Below are 24,366 nucleotides of genomic sequence, written 5' to 3'. Positions count from 1 at the left end.
ATATATATATATATATATATATATAAAATATATATATGAAATGAAACTGCTATATTTTAAAGTAGTCAATGTGCAGTTTGTACAGCAGTACAGATTTACTATAAATAACTCCAAAAATACAACATACAGCCATTATTGTCTAAATAACGCAACAAAAGTAAGTACACCCCTAATGAACATGTCAAAACTGTGTCCAAACTGTGTCAAAGCACTGCCTTAATCCTCCTGGACATGGAATTCATCAGAGCTGCACAGGTTGTTGCTGGGATCCTCTTCCACTCCTCCATAATGACATCGCGGAGCCGCTAAATGTCGAACACATGGCGCTTCTCCACCTTCCGCTTTAGGATCCCCCACAGGTGCTCAATAGGGTTCAGGTCTGAAAACATACTTGGCCACGCCATCACCTTCACCTTCACCTTTTTCAGCAAAGCAGTTGTAAACTTGTGTTTTTGTGGTCATTTTTATGTTGGAAAACTTCAGTGTGGCCCAGTTAAGGAACAGAGGGCATCATGTTCTGCTTGAGAATGTCGCAGTACATGTTGGAATCCATGTTTCCCTCAATGAACTGCAGCTCCACAGTACCAGCAGCACTCATGCAGCCTCAGACCATGATGCTGCCACCACCAAGCTTGTAAGCAAGACACAATTTTCTTGTTTTTTTCTCACCAGGGATTCACAACTTATGCTGGACACCATCTGAGCCAAACGAGTTTATATTAGTCTTATTAGACCACAGGACATGGTTCCAGTAATTCATGCTCTTGGACTGGTTTTCTTCTGCAAAGCTTTTGTGGGCCGTACTGTAATTTAGTTTCAGGGTGATACTGATCTTATTGCCTCGGCCATCTTTGTGGAGAGCAACAATTCTAATTCTCAAATCCTGAGTCTTTGCCATGAGAGAATTGTACTCAAAGCACCAGATTTAGAACTGCTCTAATATAAGATACACAAACTCGTATGGTCCTGTCAAGCAGACGTGAACATGGTGAATAGGACACCTGGCTTTGCATGGATACAGCTGTTTTCACTGAGGGTGTACTCACTTTTGCTGCCAGTTATTTACAGAATAATGGCTGTATGTTGTTCTTTTTAGAGGACAGTAAATCTGTACAAACTGCACATTGACTACTGTAAAATATATCCACGTTTCATTTGTCAATTTCAGTTTCATATGTGAGGGGTGTTTATTATTCAAATAAAACAATAATAAAATAGTTTTTCAATCAATTTTAAGTCATTTATAAGTACAAACTGTTTTGAATTATTCCGAACTATATAAAAATATATAATATATAATTATCTAAAAATAATTGTATATAATTATACATTATAATGATATAAAAATACTGTAAATCTAAATACTAAAAAAAATGCGTAATTATATACTTGCATACAATTTTAAAATGTCTTATTAGTTTGTCGTACACCAGAACGCATTCATGCATATATTTGATACACAGTGCACATAGACACGCGCACAAATGGGTAAAGGAGTGAAGGGGAAACTGGCGGCTGGGTTTTGCTGTAGTCGGCATTTTGCTTGTTTAAATCAGTTAAATGATCTGTTCAGTTAAATGATCTGTTCACATTGATTCACCGATTCGTTCTGTTGACCAAATGTGCAGCATGGAGCGGTTTGAAGAGGACAGCTAACAGCTTGAGTGTAAAAAAAAAAGAAAAAAGAAGGAAGAAAAGTCAACGTGCTTGTTGTCTGTTTTTAGGGGGGGGGGGGGGGGGTGAAATCAGCAGAAGCCCAGCACAGACAGACAATTCAATGAGCAAAGATATTACTCTGTGCTTTGGGAAATTAAAAGAATAAATTAATCAGGGAAACATGAAATTGTGCCTAACACAGGGCCTTTACCCTAGGTATCCCCCAAAAAATGGGTACGGACCCAAACGGGGCCGAGCATCATTTGGTAATGGGCCAGCGTTAAACTAACGCATTAAAAGTTTTATCATAGGAAGATTTGTCAGTACGCCTGAACCATCCTGCTTCACTTTATCATCAGGGAACCAACACGACTATCTTGGGATCATCGGTGGGGGATGTACGGTCGTCTTTGAAACCTTTTCACATCTCAAAAGTCTTACTGAGCGTCTTATCCCCGTACTCTGCTTGAAGTCTCCTGTAGATATTTGCAGGTTTTGCGCCTTCCTTTACAAGAAACTGGTCCATGCGTGCACTTACACTGTTGTCTAACATATTGATTAACGGTCTCAGGATCGACCCGCGACATGTGCCTCACCTATCAGTGATAGGACACGCTAGCTACTTACTACCGCGTGTATTACCACCACGCTAGCATCCCTTTTTATACCTGTCAAATTAAAAGTCCTTCTTTGACTTAAACGTATGTTCTCGTATGTATAACAGTAATATACTGTAATACACACATTATTGCTGTTAGTTATGCGTTAGTCACCCCATTTGTGAAACTGGTCCGTGGGACAAAAAAAGTTTACTTTAACTAGTCACTGCCATCTGATGATGTAATATGTCGGTCACTTCACCCACTTAATTTCCTTTGTTAACAAAAAAAATCTACTAAAGAATTAATTCAGCGCAGGAATGCAAATTTTCAGGACTTTTTCAGACTGGAAATTTGCCATGGGAATTAACAGGAATTAATAGCAATTACTAGGAATAAACTGGGAATTTTTTATAATTGCAGGTTAACCAATAACAGGGATCTTATATGTAGTTGACCTGCACTTTCATCAATCACATGCAGACTTACTGCCCGTGGTGGACAGTAAGGAAGTAAATGTAATTCGTTAGTGTTTTAAGAAGCCATGTATTTCCATGTATGTGTATTTTACTGAAGTATTTCTATTTAAGGAGACTTTAACATCACTACATTTCAAAGTCAGATCTTTTTTTTACTCGGCTACATTTTGCTAAATCCGTCGATCCGTCATTTACTTAAAATTAACTGGTGAAACACACAGTAATCCACCAATCAGTGTCGAGCGCACGCTCCGTTTTGAACTTGTTTTGATTGGCACTTGGTGTATCTACTTATCACCAACATACAGTTCAGCATCAGTTCAACAGCAAGCAGAACATTTTGAGAGGAATAAATGAAGAAGGAAACTCCAGACTCGAACTCGCCACAACACCAATAGAATTCCAGTATCTACGTGAATTTTTTTTTTTATTTATCTATTTTTTCAAGTTATTGAAAAAGAAGGTTTTGGGCTCCTGATTATTTTAATGCAGCAGATATCAATCAGTGTTTGACTCATTAATATCATTCTATTAATAGATTGGTGAGTTGCCTAGTTGATTAAGCAAATTATTTTTAACAAAAATAATAATAGGAACGTTATAGCCATAATAAATCCATAGTACTTGGAATAGTTAAAATAAAAAATAAATACTTTCGTTCTTTTACTCAAGTGAAAGTTTACTTTTACTGGAGTAATATTTGACCATAGTTTATCTCCACTTTGACTCAACTAAGTGATTTGTGTAATTATTAAAAAAAAAATTGTAAATTGTTTATATAAATTTCTGATATTTTCGAATTAATTCCCGTTAATTTCGAAAAAAAAATTCTGTAAATTCCTCGAAATTCCTGGAAAGTTAAAATTCCCATGAAAAAGTTTCTTAAAATTTAACTGTGATTTTCCACCCCTGTGCAACCGAGATTTAGCCAAATGAAAATTCCTAGCCATTAACATGAGTATGATTATGAACATATAAAAATCTTGGCTTTTCATAATTGCTTGATGAACCGAAGCATTTATATTTAATGTATTTATTAATTAAAGATCTAGCAACGTCTCTGGGTAGATTTTAGAGGAATATTGAAATAGTCTCATCCCTGTGACACACCTGACGGAACCCTAACACGATGAAGCGTCTTTGGGATTATTCCGCTTCAACCGGAAGTCTGTAAAGCATGACAGGAGCTATAGAAGGAATGTTTGAGCGTTACGAATGGACTTTCAGAAGCGTGACGCTGCTCTCCAGGCTGAGACTCTACACACTCTCTGTATTCTTTCTCAGCCCTTAAAGCTGGAACAGTGCAGATGAAATGTCAGGATGTGGGGCAGAATGACAAACCCGATTTTTTTCCCTCAGAAAGTGATCCGCTCGGGGGAGAAAAGTTTCATGCGCCTCGCCGTGGCGTTTCCCCAGTGTGCAGCTTCTGACTGCAGGCTCTGCGCAGTGCTCTCGGAGGATTGATGAATGTCTTGTCTTTTCTCCTTCTTTTTTATTTCTTTGCCGTTTCTCATTTTTGTATGTACGTTAGTAGTTAAAAATAAGTTCTATATTTATTTATGTTTTGCATGTTAGGACATTATATTAAAAATGCACTTTTCGATTGCTAATCACCATCTTTTAGAAGATGACCCTTTAATGAACTCTTTATGGCAAAATTATTGGGACAACTGACTTTTCCAGCCATATCGGCTTCTATTTTTTTTTAACCACAAAATTGGAGGCACAAAATTGCAGAGAATGTTTTTGGATACATTAGAATCCAATTTTCACGTGAGATAGGAAATCCAAACCTGTTCCAGCATGACACAAAGCCAGCTGCATGAAGCAGTGCTGTACATGGGTTGGCGTAGAAGATCTTGAGAGGCTATAGAACAGTGGTCCCCAGCCTTTTTTGCGACACGGACCGTTTTAATGTCGGACAATATTTTCACGGACCGGCCTTTAAGGTGTTTCGGATAAATACAACAAAATCAAATGATACGACCGGCATAAAAACTGTATTTTCTAAATATAATAATAAACGTGAATCCATGTTGTTGTTTGTTCATTTTGCTCGCTTGGGGGTTTCAGTTTAGCGGTAATGTATTATGTGTTAGCGGCCGGAGTCCCTTTAAGAAGGTAGTGGATGCAGGTAAGACATGTGACCGAGGCATCATGAGTGAGTCATAGACAGATGTGGCGGAGAAAATACGATATTTTTCCAAAATAAAACCGTTCAGAATCAAATAATAAATAAAACAGAAATAATGTAAGTTATGTTTTCTTTCTGTGCAGCCGAGTACCAATTGACCCACGGACCAGTGCCAGTCTGCGGCCCGGGGTTTAGGGACCACTGTTGTAGAGCTTTGACCTCAACCCTTGTATTGTACATTTTGGGATGAATTGGAACTGCACCCTAAGCCACCTTAAGTACACAAGCTTTGGCTGAATGAATCTCACACAAAACAACACGATCACACTCCAAAATCTAGTGGAACATCTTCCCAGAAAAGCGGAGGTTATTATAACCGAAAAAGGAACTAGTGGAGACATGGAAGAATGTCACTGTGCTGTAGTGTATATGTGAACCGTAAAAGTATTTTTATTATTTTTAACAGCAAATGGGTCTAAATATGGAATGGGATCTTCAGAGAGCCAAAACGAATCTTATGTTCGGGTGTCTACAAACTTTTGGGCAAAGATTGCCACCTTCAACTAATCTAGTGGAACATCTTCGCAGAAGAACTGAGGTTATTACAACAGCTAATGGCCATAAAGTGGTCATATAATGTACCTGATAACCTCCCAGCTCCAACAAAAATCTAGTGGAACATCTTCACAGAAAATGGAGGTTATTATAACAGCAAATAGGGACAATGTGGAATAGGATGTACATCAGAATCTTCTTGTTTGGTGTCCACAAACTTTTATCCGTAATTCAGTGGTCCCCGGAACTCACTGGGGTTACGTTCTAAAAAAGGAAATCCGGCAAAAAAAAATTAGTGAATTCATGTAGACATTAAATTGTGTTTTTAACATTTTTATTAAATTAGTTCATGAAAACGTAGTTTAAAAGTTAGTTATCCCTAACTTTCCTGAACATTCGGTATCGCAAGATAATCCGCAACTTGCTGTTAGTTCCGAGCCACGAATTATCGGGGGGTTGACTGTTGTGTATTTACGTGGTACTACAATACTGAAATTGCACACACACTCTAGAAATCACAATACTGCAAAATGTGGACGAGTTCAAAGAGGAGTTGAATACTTACATAATCCACTGCACATTTAGACTTTAAACTAGCAGACATCTTTTTGACATAAAATATCTCTCTTTTTTCTGCTCGTTTCCTGACTGAGTGCGTTCTAGCTGCAATTCCTGGTTCCTGTTTGGGTGTTTTAAGCAGCAGTTAATGATGAAATTGCAGCACATTTTGTATCAGTACACCTAAGGAAAGCTCAAGAGCCCCTCGAGTGTAATGTAATATGACGTTAAAGCCTCCTTTGTTTACGGGGAGCTTTTGGCTGCTTTTGTTTTTTTTGTTTTTTTAATGCTCATAACGCTGTGAGAGATGGCCCTGCTTTGTGCAGTCTGCATGGTACCTTTTTTTTTTTTTTTCCCTCACTAAAACTACAGGCATTTAGTTCTCTTTTTAAAAACAAATAAAGACTGTTTTCTGCTTTGTGGATGAAGTACACAAACCATGTATTAAAGTAAAGTAGACTATGGTAAAATATGATTTGATTAAAAGTACTAAAGTTTTTGCCTTTAAATCTACTTAAGTGTCCAAAGTACTGTAGTTTATTTCTAACTATAATGTTCCTATTATCATTTTTGTCACAGAACTCTTGTTTAATCAACTCAGTTTATGTAAAAATGACTGTAATGTTACTCTTAGTACGAAAATCTATTAACAGAATGATATTAATGAGTCAAACACTGATTATTCAAATGATCAGGAGCCTAAAACCTTCAAAAAAGATCGTTAAAATGAGGTCACAAGTGTTGTGGCGAGTTCGAGTCTGGAGTTTCTTCCATCATTTATTCCTCTCGAAATGTTCTGCTTGCTGTTGAACTGATTCTGAACTGTATGTTGGTGATGAGTAGAAACCACCAAGCGACAAACAAAACACTGTTTTTATCCTCATAAATAAAAAGGAACGACGGATTCTAGCGTAGTTCATAAAAGAACAAGGAGATATAAATCTCAAACTAGTTATTTATATTTTTTTTATTAAAGGAAGACCTTCACAAATGAAAATGCAAAAAACAAAAACACTTCAGGCCATGACTTGAGTCGAATGTGAAATATGCACTTTTGCAGCAAAAAACTAAATCTCTTGTTAAAATGTTATTTACGATAATGCGAGAAATTGCAAATGCAGATTCGGAATTCTTTCGATTCATCACGGTCATCTTGCTTTCTTGTGAGTTTTGCCTGTCAACCAGTGCTATAGATTCTGAGGTAACATTTCTTCTTTTTTTTTTTTTTTTTTTACTCATTAACGGATATGATTTAAAATGTATTTAAATACAATCCTTTAACAAAACATACTTATGTAAAAGTAAAATTACAGATTTAAAAAACTAACGCAAAAGAAATACACACACAAAAAAAAAACCCTGCTCGATTCCAGTAACGAGATTAAATGTAATTGTTACTTTCCTCCTCTGGCATACGGTTAAGAATGTTAATGTTAAGAGCAAAACCTTTAGGAGGCCTGTGGAAAACAGTCATTTTAGCCAACTTTGGAGCTCTACTTTCAAGAAAATTATGCTTTAGGTGCTGTTTTGGAGCGAATGATCTATAAAGTTCTTGTTTTTATTGTTTTTTTAATATGGTAAACTTGTGGAACATTTTGTTAAAACTATTAAAACTTTTTGTAGTATTTTTTGTTATTCAGACTAAACAAACATAAAATGCACATTGTTTTACATGTTTTATGATTATAAAATGGGAAAAAATATAGATTTTACACTCTTTACACAATTTTTGTGTCAGTGCCTCATTGTGGTGGTGTTGCTTAGGCATGGGGATGGAGACATTTATTAACCAACAACTTCATCTTTTTCTCTGCTCACACTTTTCCACACTTTTTTCTCTGTATTTCATTCACAGTCTCTTTCCTCTAGCGACACGCACTGTAAACCTTAGAATTGTATATAAACTGAACACTTCGGATATACTGATGTATCTGATGTATATAAGATAAGCGTTAGTTTAAAGGCGGCGGATGTGGCAAGAGTAAGATTGCTTTTCTCAACACGCATGGCTTCCGAAGGGACTTAAAAAGTCTTTAAAAAAAAAAAGGTCTAAAATGTAAAAATGAAAAATGTTATGCCTTAAAAAGTCTTATGCCTGTTTTTGTTTGTTAGTTTCTGTGGTGTGGTTCTTTCTTGCTCTTGTCCGAATACAATTTGTTGTATTACATCCACAAATGAGACCTAGATGCGACAGCCAATCAGATTTCTCTTATTGGTGCAAATCTCTCTCGGATTGTACCACAGACATAAAACTAATTTTATATTTAAGCTATGGGGAAGTGCAGGTTTAGTGATGCTGGGCTTGGAAAAATTGAATTTAGGACTCGGTTAAGGCCAGTAGCTAACAACGTATTTGTGTGTGTTTTTTAATGTCATGATTATTCTTTCGGCTGCTCCCATTAGGGACCGCGACAGCGGATCATCCGTCTCCATACCCCCCTGTTCTCTACATCTGCCTCTTTCAAACCAACTACCTGCATGTCCTACTTTACCACATCCATAAACCTCCTCCTTGGTCTTCCTTTTTTCCTCCTTCCTGATGGCTCCATCCTCAGCATTCTTCTACCGATATACCCAATGTCCCTCCTCTGCACATGTCCAAACCATCTCAATCTCACCTCCCTCACCTTGTCTCTAAAACGTCCTACATGCGCTGTCCCTCTAATAAACTCATTTCTAATCCATGAAGAAGAGATTTACACTCTTTGAGCATACTGAAATACTTTGCCATCCCTCTTGTAAAACATTTTTGTAAGTTGGAGATTTCATCCCAGAGCGGTTCAGTAGGATTTAGGTGGCCGTTTCATGACCGATTGAACTCCAGATTATTGATTGCATTTTAAATACCGCTTGGACGTACGTTTCAGGTCGTTGTCTTGTTGTATGGTGAAGTCGGTTCCAATGAGCCGCATTCTATACAGAATTGCAAGGTGTTGAATGATGGAATGGTTGCCATGTTGGTTCCTTTTACTTAGCAGAATAAGTCTCTAACGTTCCCTGCCCTATAACAACCCCAAACTATCAAGCTTCCAAATCCATGTTTGACTGTCGAGGTGATGCAGTCTGCTAACCTCATGTTCTTCTAGTAGAGCCAAAATGTTAAATTGGACTCATCTTTCCACAGAACTTTCTTCCATTCATTCACTGTGCAATTCTTGTGTGTATTTGCTTTTTGTCGTTTGTTGCATGTACCGTATTTTCTGGATTATAAGACGCTACTTTTTTCCTACGCTTTGAACCCCGCGGCTTAAACAACGAAGCGGCTAATTTATTTTTATTTATTTAAAAATTTGTTTTTTCCTGGGTTTTTTCCGGTTTCACAAACTTTAGGCCGAAAAACTGAGCCCTATAACATAAGACCAATGAAATTCCCGAACGGAAATGAAAAAACGCACCTCACCTGTGTTCTGAGCTGCACTGCATCGGGAGAAAAGCTTCCACCGGGTGATTTTTAAACGCACAACGATGCCAAAACATAAACTCCCGAGAGAAATAGTTGTGAAAGGAAGGAGGAAGACAGTGAACAATGACTTTCTTGGTTGGCTACTGTTTAGATACAAGCCGTTGTAACGCGTTGAGTCTGGGTGAAGGGAGAGCTCGCTAACTCCAGTTACAACAGAAATCATATAAGCACAGACAGGTTTCCAAAACTCGTGCTTTTTTATTTTTCTTGGCAACAGCGTTAAGGGTTAGTCAAAGAAACTTAGAAATGAGCATCAGAAAATAATAAGGACATAATCCTCGTCTTGAACACACGCAGTAATAGCGGAAAAAGCAGTGGCATGCTATTCCCAAAATACCGCTATGCTCCTAAAAGAAGCGCAAAATATATTACACCGTGTGTAACATGTCTTTTGTTAAAGTTTGTGTAAAGAACATTAATGTAGACACCTGCGGCATATAGACAGGTGCGGCTTATTTATGTTAAAAATATCAAATATTTGTAAAATTCAGTGGGTGTGGCTTATATTTGGGTGCGCTTTATAGTCCGGAAATTACGGTAAACAGGAATGTGTCTCAATGCATGTGTCTCAAAAACCATAAAAGACAAGGTGTTTCCAGACTTTTGACAGGCGCACTGGTTAAGGCGTTGGAGCAGAAGGTCATGAGTAGGGGTGTGCGATATTAACAACAAATGATATCTCGATATTTATTTTGGATTTTCTCTTGATAATGAAAATCAGATGATATTTTGCTGAGTGTGTTATTGTGCTGGTACCTTAAGACCTACCGTGGACAGCTGTGACCTGTAGTCCCTGATTTCTGAAACAGCTCCTCGTAATGTATTTTTATCTCCTCTCACATTTTCACGTTCCCTCTCTTTCTCGGCTCTATTACTCTTCTTGTACAGAGAGCTTTTATTCTGCGTTGTCGCTCGTTCTCGTCCCCGTCGTACATCCGTCTCCTATTATTTGTCGTTCAGCTTTATTCTCTCACCTTCAGTATTTCTCATTCTGTCATTCTTTCTCTCTTTCTCGTGCTTTCTTTTTTCAGATTTAGGATGTGATGAGCAGCAGATGGACTTTGGCACCTCTCGGGAAACTGTTGCAGACGGAACACGCGTCTTTTTCTTAATACATTAGAAACGATATTGAAACTGTAAAAGCTTCAAGCAATAGTTTAATAGATTAAGTTGTATGGTTTTTTTTTCTCCGCCAAATGTATTTTATTAGCCATTAGCCTTAGACATGTTTTTGCAGTGGCAGGCCGTGCATTTGGTACCTGGGCCTTCAGTGAGGACTTACCCGACTTAATCCACCTCTTAATACCACTATCACGTCGCGATTATAGAAACAATCAATACAATACAAAAACACAATATAACAACACGTGGCATTACAGAAAGACATTTCACATATGGAGGCTGAATACCATTTTACTAAAGCATGAAACCCAGTTAAGACTCCACACCTCTTACAACTATGCACCTACATCATCTGGAGCAGTTCAGAATCAATATTTGTTTAATAACATGACAAGAACAATAAAATGTAAAATACAACCTACTCATCAGAGATGCAGACTCATAATTTGCAGCGCTCTTCAGAGGCTGTAATCCAGTGGTACCGCTCGTATTCACTGGTCTGGAAGTGGAGAACAAACCCTTTCCCAGGCTGAGACACGCTAGCTAGCTTCAGGGTCGGCAGACCTCCTCACGATGTCTATCTTTTTTTCAAAATGGATTTTTAAGTATATCTGAGACCTCCGTAGGCATAAAAAAGTGTAACTCGGATATATTAATGTGTGCAGAGCTACACCCGGGTTTTTTCAGTCGAACTTGGTTATAACAGTTTTCCTCTGACCAACCAACCAATCAGAGGACGTAGAATGCTGACACTACTCTGTGCCAGCTAGCTGCCCTATGAGGTGAATATGAAATCTGATTGGTTAAAGAAACGGAGACTATGGTAAAAAAAAAAAAAAACGCCAGCCGTACAGACTTTGAATGCCCTGGGCAGATTAGATTGACATGGCAGCACATAGAGGCTGAAATCTGATTGGACAAAAAATCTAACATCCACAAACACGTACTGGAAGCAGTTCGGCGAAGAGAAACACTACGAAATGAAGAGAATAAACGGTTGGGAATAATTTAATACAATTTCATGGAACAAATATTAGAATTTAGGTTGTAAATGTAGGTCAGTGGTTCTGATAGTGTTTTCCAGAAGAGAAGGCCTTATTGGGATATATATACTGTATATATTGGGACACCTGACTTTTTCAGCCATATGTGGTTCTTTCCCAAACTGTTACCACAAAGATGGAAGCACACAAAAGTATAGGATGTTTTTGAATTCGGAGGCATGACATTTTCCCAAACCTGTTCCAGCATGACACTGCTCCCCTGAACAGCTCCATGAAGATATGCTTTACACGGGTTGGAGTGAAAGATCTTAAGTGGCTTACTATAGAGCTCTGACCTTCACACCTTTTGAGATAAATTGGAATGCTGATTGCACCCCAGGCCTTCTCACCTACATCAGTACCTGACTTTACTAACACTCTTGTAGCTGAATGATTCTCGCACAAATCTCCACAAGCGCACTCCAAAATCTGGTGGAACAGAAAAGTTGAGGTTATTATAACAGCAAACGAGAACTAGAGGTGGAAGGGGATGTCCAAAAAGGAGCTGCTACTGTAGAGTAAGAACTCTGTGGGTGGGGCATACTTGCATTACAGAGCATTTTATTGGTTGAAACTAAGAGAAGTACAAGATGAGTCATAAAAATACTTTCCCAGAAGTGGAGAACTGTCAAATTAAACCACAAACATGTCCGGAGAGCTCTTCTTCACACCTTTGGCACGAGTTGGAACGCAGACTGCACCCCAGTCTCTGAAGGAGCACAAATCTCCACACAATCTAGTGGAACATCTTCCCAGAAGAGTGGAGGCCTTGAGAACAGGAAATAAGCCAATGTGCAATGGGATGTTAAAAAAGAAGCACATACCAATCTTCTGATCAGATTGCCACAAACTGGTTCATACTCTATATGGACACCTGACCAATTGAAAGGAAAATCAATCAACGCTATCGACTTCCAAAGACATCGTATACAATCGCATGCTTCCGTCTTTGTGGTAACAGTTTGGGGAAGAACCACATTCGGCTGGAAAAGTCAGGGGTCCCAATGCTTTTCTGCATGTTGTGTATTGTCTGAGTCAGTAACACATTTTACACATTAGCCATACTGTAAATATATTGTAGTAAGTAAAAAAAAAAAAAGTCTTGAACTTTTCAAGGTAAATGCTCCAGGCAGCGCATCCTACCCAAGTGTCTTTCTCAGCACTTCCATTGACGTCATTCCACTCGAGAAACAAAGTGAATCAGCTTCAAGATCGAGCTATGAGTTGCTTCGTGACCTTTTTTCCCCCTCTGTCAGTTGCTGTAGGTAACGTGGGTCGGAAACAACAGCAAATCTGAGGTACGGAGAAGCTCTCTGAAAACATCCACACATAAAGCTGTGTGTGATACCTGACCTGCATTCTTATTAGCAGCTAGTAACTGCCGTCTTTTTGCCTCATGTAGGCTTGTAGTTATTGCTCCTATTGTCGCAACATTGTGGTGTTTTTTGTTTTTTTTTGATGAACCCCCAGTGAGTGTGAAAGGTTATGCTCTGTGTATTGGACTGGAGATGTAGGCTGGCTAGGCTTCAGCGATCTCTGCTACTTCCCGGATTTCTCACTGTAATGTCTGTATACGTGTGTATGAAGAGAACGCAGAGTATCTGGTTTAGATCAACTTTTATATTCACACGTCAACCAGCAAATGCTGATGAAGTGCAGGTAGAAAAAAAAAGAGTAGAAAACATCAAAATTGCTTGAGGAATCCATCCAGGAAATCGTTCGGATTTGTTGCTTAGTGGCTGTACAAATGTGATTTAAAGCAGTTTGAGGCAGTAGCTGTAAAAAAGAAAAAAAAAAAGGTGATTGGGGCAGTCTAAGGCAGTAGCTGTAAAAAGATGATTGGGGCAGTTTGAGGCAGTAGCTGTAAAAAGGTGATTGGGGAAGTCTGAGGCAGTAGCTGTAAAAAGGTGATTGGGGCAGTCTGAGGCAGTAGCTGTAAAAAGGTGATTGGGGCAGTCTGAGGCAGTAGCTGTAAAAAGGTGATTGGGTCAGTTTGAGGCAGTAGCTGTAAAAAGGTGATTGGGGCAGTCTGAGGCAGTAGCTGTAAAAAGGTGATCGGAGCAGTCTGAGGCAGTAGCTGTAAAAAGGTGATCGGAGCAGTTTGAGGCAGTAGCTGTAAAAAGGTGATCGGAGCAGTTTGAGGCAGTAGCTGTAAAAAGGTGATTGGGTCAGTTTGAGGCAGTAGCTGTAAAAAGGTGATTGGGGCAGTTTGAGGCAGTAGCTGTAAAAAGGTGATTGGGGCAGTCTGAGGCAGTAGCTGTAAAAAGGTGATTGGGGCAGTTTGAGGCAGTAGCTGTAAAAAGGTGATCGGAGCAGTTTGAGGCAATAGCTGTAAAAAAGGTGATTGGGGCAGTCTGAGGCAGTAGCTGTAAAAAGGTGATTGGGGCAGTTAGAGGCAGTAGCTGTAAAAAAAAAAAAAAAAGGTGATTGGGGCAGTTTGAGGCAGTAGCTGTAAAAAAAAAAAAAAAAAAAAAAGGTGATTGGGGCAGTTTGATGCTGTAGCTGTAAAAAGGTGATTTGGGGCAGTTTGAGGCAGTAGCTGTAAAAAGGTGATCGGAGCAGTTTGAGGCAGTAGCTGTAAAAAGGTGATTGGGTCAGTTTGAGGCAGTAGCTGTAAAAAGGTGATTGGGGCAGTCTGAGGCAGTAGCTGTAAAAAGGTGATCGGAGCAGTTTGAGGCAGTAGCTGTAAAAAGGTGATTGGGTCAGTTTGAGGCAGTAGCTGTAAAAAGGTGATTGGGGCAGTTTGAGGCAGTAGCTGTAAAAAGGTGATTGGGGCAGTCTGAGGCAGTAGCTGTAAAAAGGTGATTGGGGCAGTTTGAGGCAGTAGCTGTAAAAAGGTGATCGGAGCAGTTTGAGGCAATAGCTGTAAAAAAGGTGATTGGGGCAGTCTGAGGCAGTAGCTGTAAAAAGGTGATTGGGGCAGTTAGAGGCAGTAGCTGTAAAAAAAAAAAAAAAGGTGATTGGGGCAGTTTGAGGCAGTAGCTGTAAAAAAAAAAAAAAAAAAGGTGATTGGGGCAGTTTGATGCTGTAGCTGTAAAAAGGTGATTTGGGGCAGTTTGAGGCAGTAGCTGTAAAAAGGTGATTGGGGCAGTTTGAGGCAGTAGCTGTAAAAAGGTGATTGGGGCAGTCTAAGGAAGTAGCTGTAAAAAGGTGATTGGGGCAGTCTGAGGCAGTAGCTCTAAAAAAAAAAAAGTGATTGGGGCAGTCTGAGGCAGTAGCTGTAAAAAGGTGATTGGGGCAGTTTGAGGCAGTAGCTGTAAAAAGGTGATCGGAGCAGTTTGAGGCAGTAGCTGTAAAAAGGTGATTGGGGCAGTCTGAGGCAGTAGCTGTAAAAAGGTGATTGGGGCAGTTGGAGGCAGTAGCTGTAAAAAGGTGATCGGAGCAGTTTGAGGCAGTAGCTGTAAAAAGGTGATTGGGGCAGTCTGAGGCAGTAGCTCTAAAAAAGTGATTGGGGCAGTCTGAGGCAGTAGCTGTAAAAAGGTGATTGGGGCAGTCTGAGGCAGTAGCTGTGAAAAGGTGATTGGGGCAGTCTGAGGCAGTAGCTGTAAAAAGGTGATTGGGGCAGTTAGAGGCAGTAGCTGTAAAAAGGTGATCGGGGCAGTTAGAGGCAGTAGCTGTAAAAAAAAAAAAAAGGTGATTGGGGCAGTTTGAGGCAGTAGCTGTAAAAAGGTGATTTGGGGCAGTTTGAGGCAGTAGCTGTAAAAAGGTGATTTGGGGCAGTTTGAGGCTGTAGCTGTAAAAAGGTGATTGAGGCACTAATGGGGCAGTTTGAGGCAGTGACTTCTGTTGTAAGGTATGTTTTGTATCTCTGTGAAAAACTTTTGTGTTTACAATGTAGGTTTTCTTTTTTCTTTTTTTTAGGGTTTTTTGTGTTCACTCTCTGTACACTTTCTTTTTCTTAATGTTCACTTTGGGGGTGTTTTTTTTTTTTGTTTGTTTCTTACTTTTTTTTAAAAATATTTTGGCATGTTTACGTTTGAGTTTTTTGTGTGTATGGGGGAGGGGGGGACACATTCTTTTTTGTTTGTCTTGTTTATTTTTCTGGCATGTTTTTTTTTTTTTTTTGCTGTAGTTTTTTGTGTTGGCATGCACACTGTGTTGTTTTTGTTGCTCCTGCTTTTGGAGTGTTCACCGCCTGTGGCTTTGGTGTGTTCGGAGTGACAGAGATTAGCGTGAGCAGGCTAAAGGCTTTTTCAGGATTTCATTCTGTTTCCAGGGGCCAGAAAATAATATCATGACTTGGCTAAACTCTCATGTTCCTTCTGCTGCATGTCTGAGAACCTTTTCCTTTTCTGTGAGAGCAAGCCGTTTTGGACCAGCCTGTGTCTCAGACTGATGCGCAGGAGACAGGGATGTTCTCTAAAAACCAAAGCCTTGTGTCTGGGTTTGTTTGCATTGTTGAATTTTAAATCACTGTTGGAAATTCAGAGCGGAAGGTCGGCTCATTCACGTTCTCACAGGGCCGTGCCGAAACGCTGGGGTTGTGTTTTGATTTTGACCTTCTGCTTTTCTCTCTCGGTGTGTTCAGGTCTCTGCCTGAAGAGGGTGTAGTATTAAAATGAGACAGTAGAGGTAACCGATCTTGCTATGTTTATGTATTAGACTTGCCGTCACGGCCTTTATCCCCGAGCCAACTCCTGTTTCAGGCAGTAGCTGTAAGAAGGTGATTGAGGCGGTTTGCGGCAGTAGCTGTAAGAAGGTGATTAAGGCGGTTTGCGGCAGTAGCTGTAAGAAGGTGATTGAGGCGGTTTGCGGCAGTAGCTGTAAGAAGGTGATTGAGGCGGTTTGCGGCAGTAGCTGTAAGAAGGTGATTGAGGCGGTTTGCGGCAGTAGCTGTAAGAAGGTGATTGAGGATTGAGGCGGTTTGCGGCAGTAGCTGTAAGAAGGTGATTGAGGCGGTTTGCGGCAGTAGCTGTAAGAAGGTGATTGAGGCGGTTTGCGGCAGTAGCTGTAAGAAGGTGATTGAGGCGGTTTGCGGCAGTAGCTGTAAGAAGGTGATGGAGGCGGTTTGCGGCAGTAGCTGTAAGAAGGTGATGGAGGCGGTTTGCGGCAGTAGCTGTAAGAAGGTGATTGAGGCAGTAGCTGTAAGAAGGTGATTTAGGCAGTTTGCGGCAGTAGCTGTAAGAAGGTGATTGAGGCGGTTTGCGGCAGTAGCTGTAAGAAGGTGATTGAGGCAGTAGCTGTAAGAAGGTGATTTAGGCAGTTTGCGGCAGTAGCTGTAAGAAGGTGATTGAGGCAGTTTGCGGCAGTAGCTGTAAGAAGGTGATTGAGGCGTTTTGCGGCAGTGGCTGTAAAAAGGTGATTGAGGCAGTAGCTGTAAGAAGGTGATTGAGGCAGTTTGGGGCAGTGGCTGTAAGAAGGTAAATGGGGCAGCTTGAGGCAGTGGCTGTAAAAAGGTTATTGAGGCAGTAGTTGTAAAAAAGGGATTGAGGCAGTAGCTGTAAAAAGGTGATGGGGCAGTTTGAGGCAGTGTCTGTAAAAGGGTGATTGATGCAGTTTAAGGCAGTAGCTGTAAAAAGGTGATTGAGGCAGTAGCTGTAAAAAGGTGATTGAGGCAGTAGCTGTAAAAAGGTGTTTGAGGCAGTAGCTGTAAAAGGTGATTGGGGCAGTTTAGGGCAGTGGCTGTAAAAAGGTGATTGAGGCAGTTTAAGGCAGTGGCTTAAAAAGGTGATTAAGGCAGTAGCTTTAAATTACTCCCACTGCAGTAATCTTTATTTTTAAATACGTACCACTCATAACGAGACCTCTGTCATAAAAGATATACAGGAAGTAGGAAATTGTTATCTAATAACTTAGTTTTTTGTACGTGTGCAGTTCTACGTTTACGTCAAACCAATATTTTTCCAATAGAGCAACTTTCAATATTTTTACACGTGCCGACTTCTCCTGCTGCAGCCTGTTGTACTTCTTGTAGAAGTTCTTCCTGAATGACGGATGTCTCCTCCAATGAGTTTTCCATTGGCAAACTGTACCGTCCTCTTCTGGGTTGTCTAAATTGTCTTTGTGTTCTTAGATTTCTTCATTTAGTTTTAGGATTTGCCACCCTTCTGATCATTAACCCACTGAGCCCCCTCTTCCCTCAATATCATACCCTTGAAAATGTATCGACTTTTTTTCTTTGATTTTGATTTCCAGAACATGCTGTATGTATGCGTGCCGGAATACAGGCTTCATTTGTGGTGCTTAGGTGGGAGTTTGGCAGTTTGCTTCTCCGAAAAACGCCACCCAATATGCACAGCATGTTTGTTTCACTTCTTGCAGTTGGAATGAATCATGGTTTCGGCACAGCAGAACCGTGCCAGGACTCACTCGGGAAGAGGACCAGCATCATTTCTCTTGCGTGGTCATGGACCAGTGCATCAATCAGCCATATCTGTTTTGGTCTGAGATGCAGTTCTGTAACTTTTACCTCCTGTTTACCTCCTTAAGCAGTCCTGATGTTTTTTTGGGTCAATTTATTTAAATGAAACACAGAAGAATGTTGAGGATGGAGCCTCCAAGAAGGAAGAAAAGAGGAAGGCCAAGGAGGAGGTTTATGTATGTGGTGAGGGAAGACATGCAGTTGGGTTGAAAGAGGCAGATGTAGAGAACATCCGCTGGAGACGGATGATCCGCTGTGGCGACCCCTAAAGGGTGCAGCCAGAAGAAGAAGAAGAAGAAGAAACCTATAAAGTTTCTATAAGAAAACATGGTCAAATGTTGATGTTGGTCAGTGTAATCATCTCATTCAGCTCTCGTTTCAGCTCAGAGAGCATGAATGCGAGGGCAGTTTCCTCCTCATAGTGGCTGCGTTGCATCCCTAAGTGAAATACTGCATTTGCACAATCTGCATTTTTTGCCATTTAAAGGCAACCAAGTAGCAGTGATGGAAAAACCTGCATGGATTTTCATGTTTCATGAAACAGAGGATTATTTGCTGATGGTCGAGTTTGTGTTTATGACCTGCAGTCAGCACACTGCTAGTAATCAAGCCCTATACGGTATGCAGTAGACTTCAATCTGATGAAATGATTTTTTTTATTTGCTAACCTAAAGCTGAAGTCCTGAAGCAAAACCTTTCACCCTTTAACTGCTCAATTGTGTCTTAAATTGTAAGTCACTTTCAGCCCAACGAGTAAATGTAAATGTCAATCCTCTTATTGACCAAGCTTTCTGTAAGCTTCTGTTCTGTTAGAGAGTTCTATAAAGGCACTCTGACTGCTGGAAGGCATGCTGTCATGTGCTAATTGTGTAATCAATGTTGTGTCATTCATCATAACATGTCATAAAATATGTCAAGGGATTGGATACAAAAAAAAAACTGTCAAATCCAAAGGCTTTATTTTCTCAATGCTGATGCTCGCAGGCAAACTGATGTGCTTTGGTTCAAAAAGGATGCACCCAACAGTTATGGTTGACTTTTGGTCAGAAGGTCATGGGTTCAAATCCCACTACCAAGCTGCTTATGTAAGTCCCTCTGGATGTATGTGATTGAGATGTAGTGGTGAAGATGTTGTATTTGGGAAAACATGTCCCCCCAGTGGATAAGATGTTGGAATTCTAAACGAAAGGTTCTGAGTTGAAATCCTACAACCACTAAGCTACCATTGCTGGCCACTTGAGCAAGGCTTTCAACTCTCACATTCTCAGCTGTGAGATGGGAAATTGTAAGTTGCTCTGGATAAAGGTTGTGAATTAATTTCTGATCGAAAGTTCAAATTCCAGCACAGGGACCTTTTTTTTTGTCCTTAAAGTTGATGTGTTAAAAGCAGGAAAAATGGGCAAATGTAAGGATTTGAGCGAGTTTGACGAATTGTGATGGCTGGACGACTGGGTCAGAGCATCTCCAAAACTGCAGCTCTTGTGGGATGTTCCTGGACTGCAGAGGTCAGTATCTATCAAAAGTGCTTCAAGCAAGAAACAGTGGTGAACCGGCAACAGGGTCACGGGTGGCCGAGGCTCATTGATAAATTCAGAGTGAAGTCTGGCCCGTGTGGTCCGATCCAATAGACGAGCTCCTGTAGCTCAAACTGCTGAAGAAGTTCATGCCATTAATGATCAGTGGGTCAGAACTGTTTTGGGGGGACCAACACAATATTAGGCAGGTGGTCATAATGTTATGCCTGGGCCATGTACATTCTTTTATTCTTTTCCCCCAGACAAGGCATGTAGGGCAAAAGTGTTTCCTTCGGTGCCCAACGGAATCATGTGCTCATGTTCCATTACATGGAAAAGCAACAGACTCCGAGGAAAGCGATATCCACTCTCTTCCACATACAAAACTTCTGTGTTTGACTCATGCCATTGTGATAGACCAGGGAAAGAGACCATGCCACCCCTCCCCCTGCCACTTTGAGAACAAGGCTGGTTTTGCTCTAATGACTTCTTGCTATGAATAGCCGTTGCATCATTGGGATTTAAACTCGTGCTTTATCTCCAGACTGGTTTTTTTTATAGTTAGGTCATAGATGAAAAGATGAACAACCAGGTCTTCTGAGTGGTACCCAACTTTTTCTGGTTGTTGATTGTATTTATCCATTCTCGTAATTAATTAAAACATACCATGCAGAATCTGAAATCCCAGGTTCTAAACCTAGTGTGTTGTCCACTCCAGATTGCTTGCAGATTCAACCTCAACACCACTAGATTAATTTCAGCATCATGGTCCCTTAAGGGAGCTGAAGTGGTAAAGACGAAGCTTTTTTTAATGTGCCCAGTCAGCTGCAGAGAATTTGGTTTATACCTCGGTTCGGGGTGATAGTATGAAACAGTGTAGAAGCCACCAACAGGTTACACTCAGAACTTCTCAGCTCTTCTAAAGGTGGAGATGGTACAGGGACGGGACACGGGGAAATAGGACATTTTGGAACTAGGAGTTGCAATCGTGGGGCGTCATCAATTGTTTGGAACTGGTGTGTGCTCGTTTAGAAGCCCTTGCCATTAGTTATAATGAAGCCTTTTATAAGAATGGTGGTGGTGTGAGCGAATGGAATTTCGGTGCCGTCACCTGTTAAGACGTCGTGATTGTGTCCCGTCCGCTCGTGATTACAACATGGGTGCAACATTTTGAAGAAACTGGTTCTGCTATAAAGGTTGAGAATGCAGTCAAGCGAGGCAAGATGGGCATGTCCAATACTTCCGCAAGTGCTTTACGTTTGTGTACTGGTTATAAGTGTATGGCGGTGTGTGTGCAATCACGAACAGCACCTGTTGTTCCTTAGCTTTTTTAGCATATTCCTGCCTGAAAACCTGACAAAACTGAACATAAACAAAACGTATGGCGTCGGTGCAAGTCAGTCCCCCAGGAAACAGGTGGATATTAACCCTAAAATTTGTGGCGTGCCCTTTTGCTAGTACTTGATGTCACTGTTTATCCGTTTATCTAGTGGCCGGGAAATAACCGCAAAAAATAAACAACTGCCATATTGCATTTTTGGAGGAATTGATACAGTATCGGCAAACTAGATATCGCAAAACTTAGTATCGATATTTCCCTACACCTCTACTTAAAAAAAAAAAAAACAGGCCCCAGGTAGTGTTTGTACGGGCCGTAAACCAGAGAATTGAGGCTGTTCGAGCTGCCAGCGTGAGGAGCCCTCGCAGCTCCGTTCCACCACACATCACCGTGTTGAGGTGTTTCTTCCAAATGACGCACTCGTTTGTTTACCTGCGCCACCCTGTGGTATAATTAGTGTATTTGCACATTGTGGCGGCCATGTATACAATTTACAGTGACCTCATTACAGCGATATGTGTATTAGCAATATTTCAGCAGAACCGGGTTCATCTGAACTCGTCTTTTCTTCTCCATTTCTTCTCCGAGCTTTAGTTGGCAAAAGGGAGGGAAGGCATGTACAGATCTTCGGCATTAGCGCAGAGCCGAGGGGTCATATCCATCGCTCCTAAAAGGTCAGCAGAGAGTGAAGCGTTGACCTTTTCCGTTTTTTTTGCGCTCACGAACCTGTCCAGAATGTGAATCCTGGCTGAAAGTCTAAGCGTCTTAATCCACTTTCAATGTGTGCGTGTGTGCGCGATCTGTCGAAAGAAAAGCCAATTTGAACACACACCTGGCCACGTTCTCGGAACTTTAATTGCAATGCGCGGTAGCATTAGCTCGCTAAATTGCATTCTGGATGCAGGATTGGCCTCTGGCCAGGATAGATTAATTCTGTGTGTGAAGAGAGTAGGCCACTTTGGTCGCTGCCAAGGTTGCGTGGCTTCTTTTCGAAAAAAACGGCAACAATCGCACTCTTGTTAGGGATTCATCCCTTTAGATTAGCCACGTCGAGGCCATTATCTTACCCGTCATGTCCCCGAGCTGCCGAACAGACTCGTATTGTTTTTCGTCAGGTTTTTCATTACAGCCAGGCCTCTGTCTTTCCTCCGAGTTTGCCGTTTGATGGCGTTTCTAATCCGAGCGACTCCGACGTTTCCCATAAGGAGAGCTTCTGACATGAGATACTCTCACTCTACTTTCTTCAAGGTGCGATTTTGGGACCATTTTTCTGTTCCGATTCTCACACACACACACGAGGGGGTGGATGAGGGCGGTATTTTTGTTCCTGTTGCCCAAGTGCACGGTCTCACGAGAACGTAGCCTCTAAAGACATTGTTTAGCGGCACACAAATGCACTGTATAGCGTTCAGGATCGTGGTCCTTACGTGTCGGGGCATCTGAGGAGAACTCTGCTCATTAAACTGTCTAGTAGCTTATTAAATTTGGTAGAAAACCCAAGGTCATTCGGATGAGTCACGGCAGAACCCGTTCGAGATCAAACCGCAAATCTAATTGCACTATCGGAGAGACGATTTTTCCAAATCTGAGTTTCGTTTAACAGGATGCCACTTAAGTATCGAAGCTATTTGAAAAGAACAAGAACCGATGGGTTTTTTGTTGTTGTTTTTGTTGTTTTGTTGTTTGTTATTTGGCCTGGATTTGAAGGGAGCCTTTGGAAAGGGAATGAAGAATTAATCAACACCTGCTGAACAATCAGAATTGAGAATTTATTATGAATTGTGTGGATTTTTGGCTCCATTAATGTGGCTTTTAGTTTGTTTTCCCAAGTGGACAACATTTTTTTTTGTTTTTTTTATAGTAATATTTCCTGGCAGCGACTAAAATAGGAAATTAATTACATTTTTCATATATCCAAAGCGAAATATTGATTTATTTTGACCTGAATCCACTTTGGGGTGTCCCTGACTAAGGATTTACAATGCAAACTCAATCACATAAGGGGCCAAAAACAGTTTAAGTTGCGGCCAAATTGTTTGAAAGATTGAATTGAATTTGGCTGGAGCTTTAATAAACATTACCTGCAGCGATTGCAGTCTGCCTTTTAATTCTTGGAGAATTAGATGTTTTTCTTAAAGGGTATATTTAGCATGCTTAGCTCAATGTTTGGTGTCATAATGCAGACATATATCGTTCTCCTTTACCACCGTCCTCCTCAAATTCATTAGCGTTATACTGGAAATGAAGAGCCTTATTTTTTTGTTTGTTTATTTATTTATTTATTTAATTATTTACTTACTTACTTACTTATTTTCTCTTCATCCTCCTTTATGCAAATATTTTTGTTAGCAGGAACGTCTCGCAGTAACGATGAGCGTTAATCAAACCTTCTTGCTAATACCCACCCAGTTAATTGGCGATACGCATCCAGGGCATTCAAAATCGCTCGTTAATGGTAGACCGGGGACGAAGGCGGAAATGCCAATAGCGTCCTGGGACGACCTGGAAAATATTTTCCATAAAATCGCATTTTGTTGAAATGAAAGACGGACAAAAACGATGAGGAAAATCATCATGTTCGGTTCGTGCCGCGTGATTAGCAGTACATCGAGACGCTCTGTAGCCTCTTTTAGCACATGCCTCAGACGCTAAATTGAAACGTGCTTCAAGAGCAATTCATCTTTTTTTTTTTCTCTCCTCCCGATACACAGTTTTGACCTTACACTGTGTTTCTTTGCCCCGTGACATCGGCAACGTCTCGAAAGAAAGCTGTGGACGCAGGGATTAAAAAAATAGCCGGTTCAGCAGGGACATCGCAGGCTGACATGCTTCCTGCTGTAGAGGGAGTCGAGCGGTGATGAACTCGAGCTCACTGAGGCTTAAACATCGCAGGGGAACACCTGATTCTGCTCTCCCTTTCTCTCGCTCTCTTTTGCTCTCTCTCTACATCCAAATGTCGTGCAGATTCTCCCTGCCGACTTCTTGCACGTTCCCATTCAAGCTGTTCCTGTAACCTGTTTATCAGGAAGTACTGACGTTGAGCTGAATGAAAGACCAAACCTCAATGTGATTAATCAGCTTTCAGGTGCCTTTTATTTTGCACAAATAGTGAACATATTTCGATGGTGTTTTTTATTTTTTTTAGCTGACAGATTCAAAATAATTGTAGGCACCATGTGTGCTGATGCATCTCAGTATAATATAATATAACTGTCATATATTCTATATGGACAAAAGTTTGTGAACATCTGGCCATAAAATTTGTATGTGCTTTGTACATCCCATTCTACATTTATTCCCCATTTGCTATTATAAAAACTTCCACACTTCTGGGAAGATGTTCCACTAGATTTTGGAGTGTGTTTGTGGAGATTTCAGCCACAAGGGTGTTAGTAAAGTCAGGTACTGATGTAGGTGAGGTGAGGAGGCAGAATTCCAATTCATCTCAAAGGTGTTCAATAGGGTTGAGGTCAGCGCTCTATAGCAGACTACTCAAGATCTTCCACATCGTCCAACCAATTTAAAGCAGATCTTCATGGAGCT

General features: G+C 40.6%; 1 protein-coding gene and 1 long non-coding RNA gene across 2 annotated transcripts in view; both read left to right on the top strand.

The window, feature by feature from the left end:
- LOC310737014 (transmembrane protein 263-B) overlaps positions 1 to 24,366 on the top strand; it is a 59,379-nt gene that overhangs the window by 17,811 nt on the left and 17,202 nt on the right. The gene's annotated exons all lie outside the window — the stretch shown is intronic.
- LOC310737196 lies at positions 2,411 to 8,051 on the top strand. The gene is made up of 3 exons (XR_014536780.1): positions 2,411 to 4,826; positions 4,979 to 5,277; positions 5,467 to 8,051. It is a non-coding gene; the product is annotated as an uncharacterized lncRNA (long non-coding RNA).

Source organism: Silurus aristotelis (genome assembly GCF_946808225.1).
Source record: "Silurus aristotelis genome assembly, chromosome: 14".
In the NCBI taxonomy this organism is placed as follows: domain Eukaryota; kingdom Metazoa; phylum Chordata; class Actinopteri; order Siluriformes; family Siluridae; genus Silurus; species Silurus aristotelis.
Note: the sequence above shows the minus strand (reverse complement) of the source record. Positions and strands in the feature narration are given on the sequence as shown.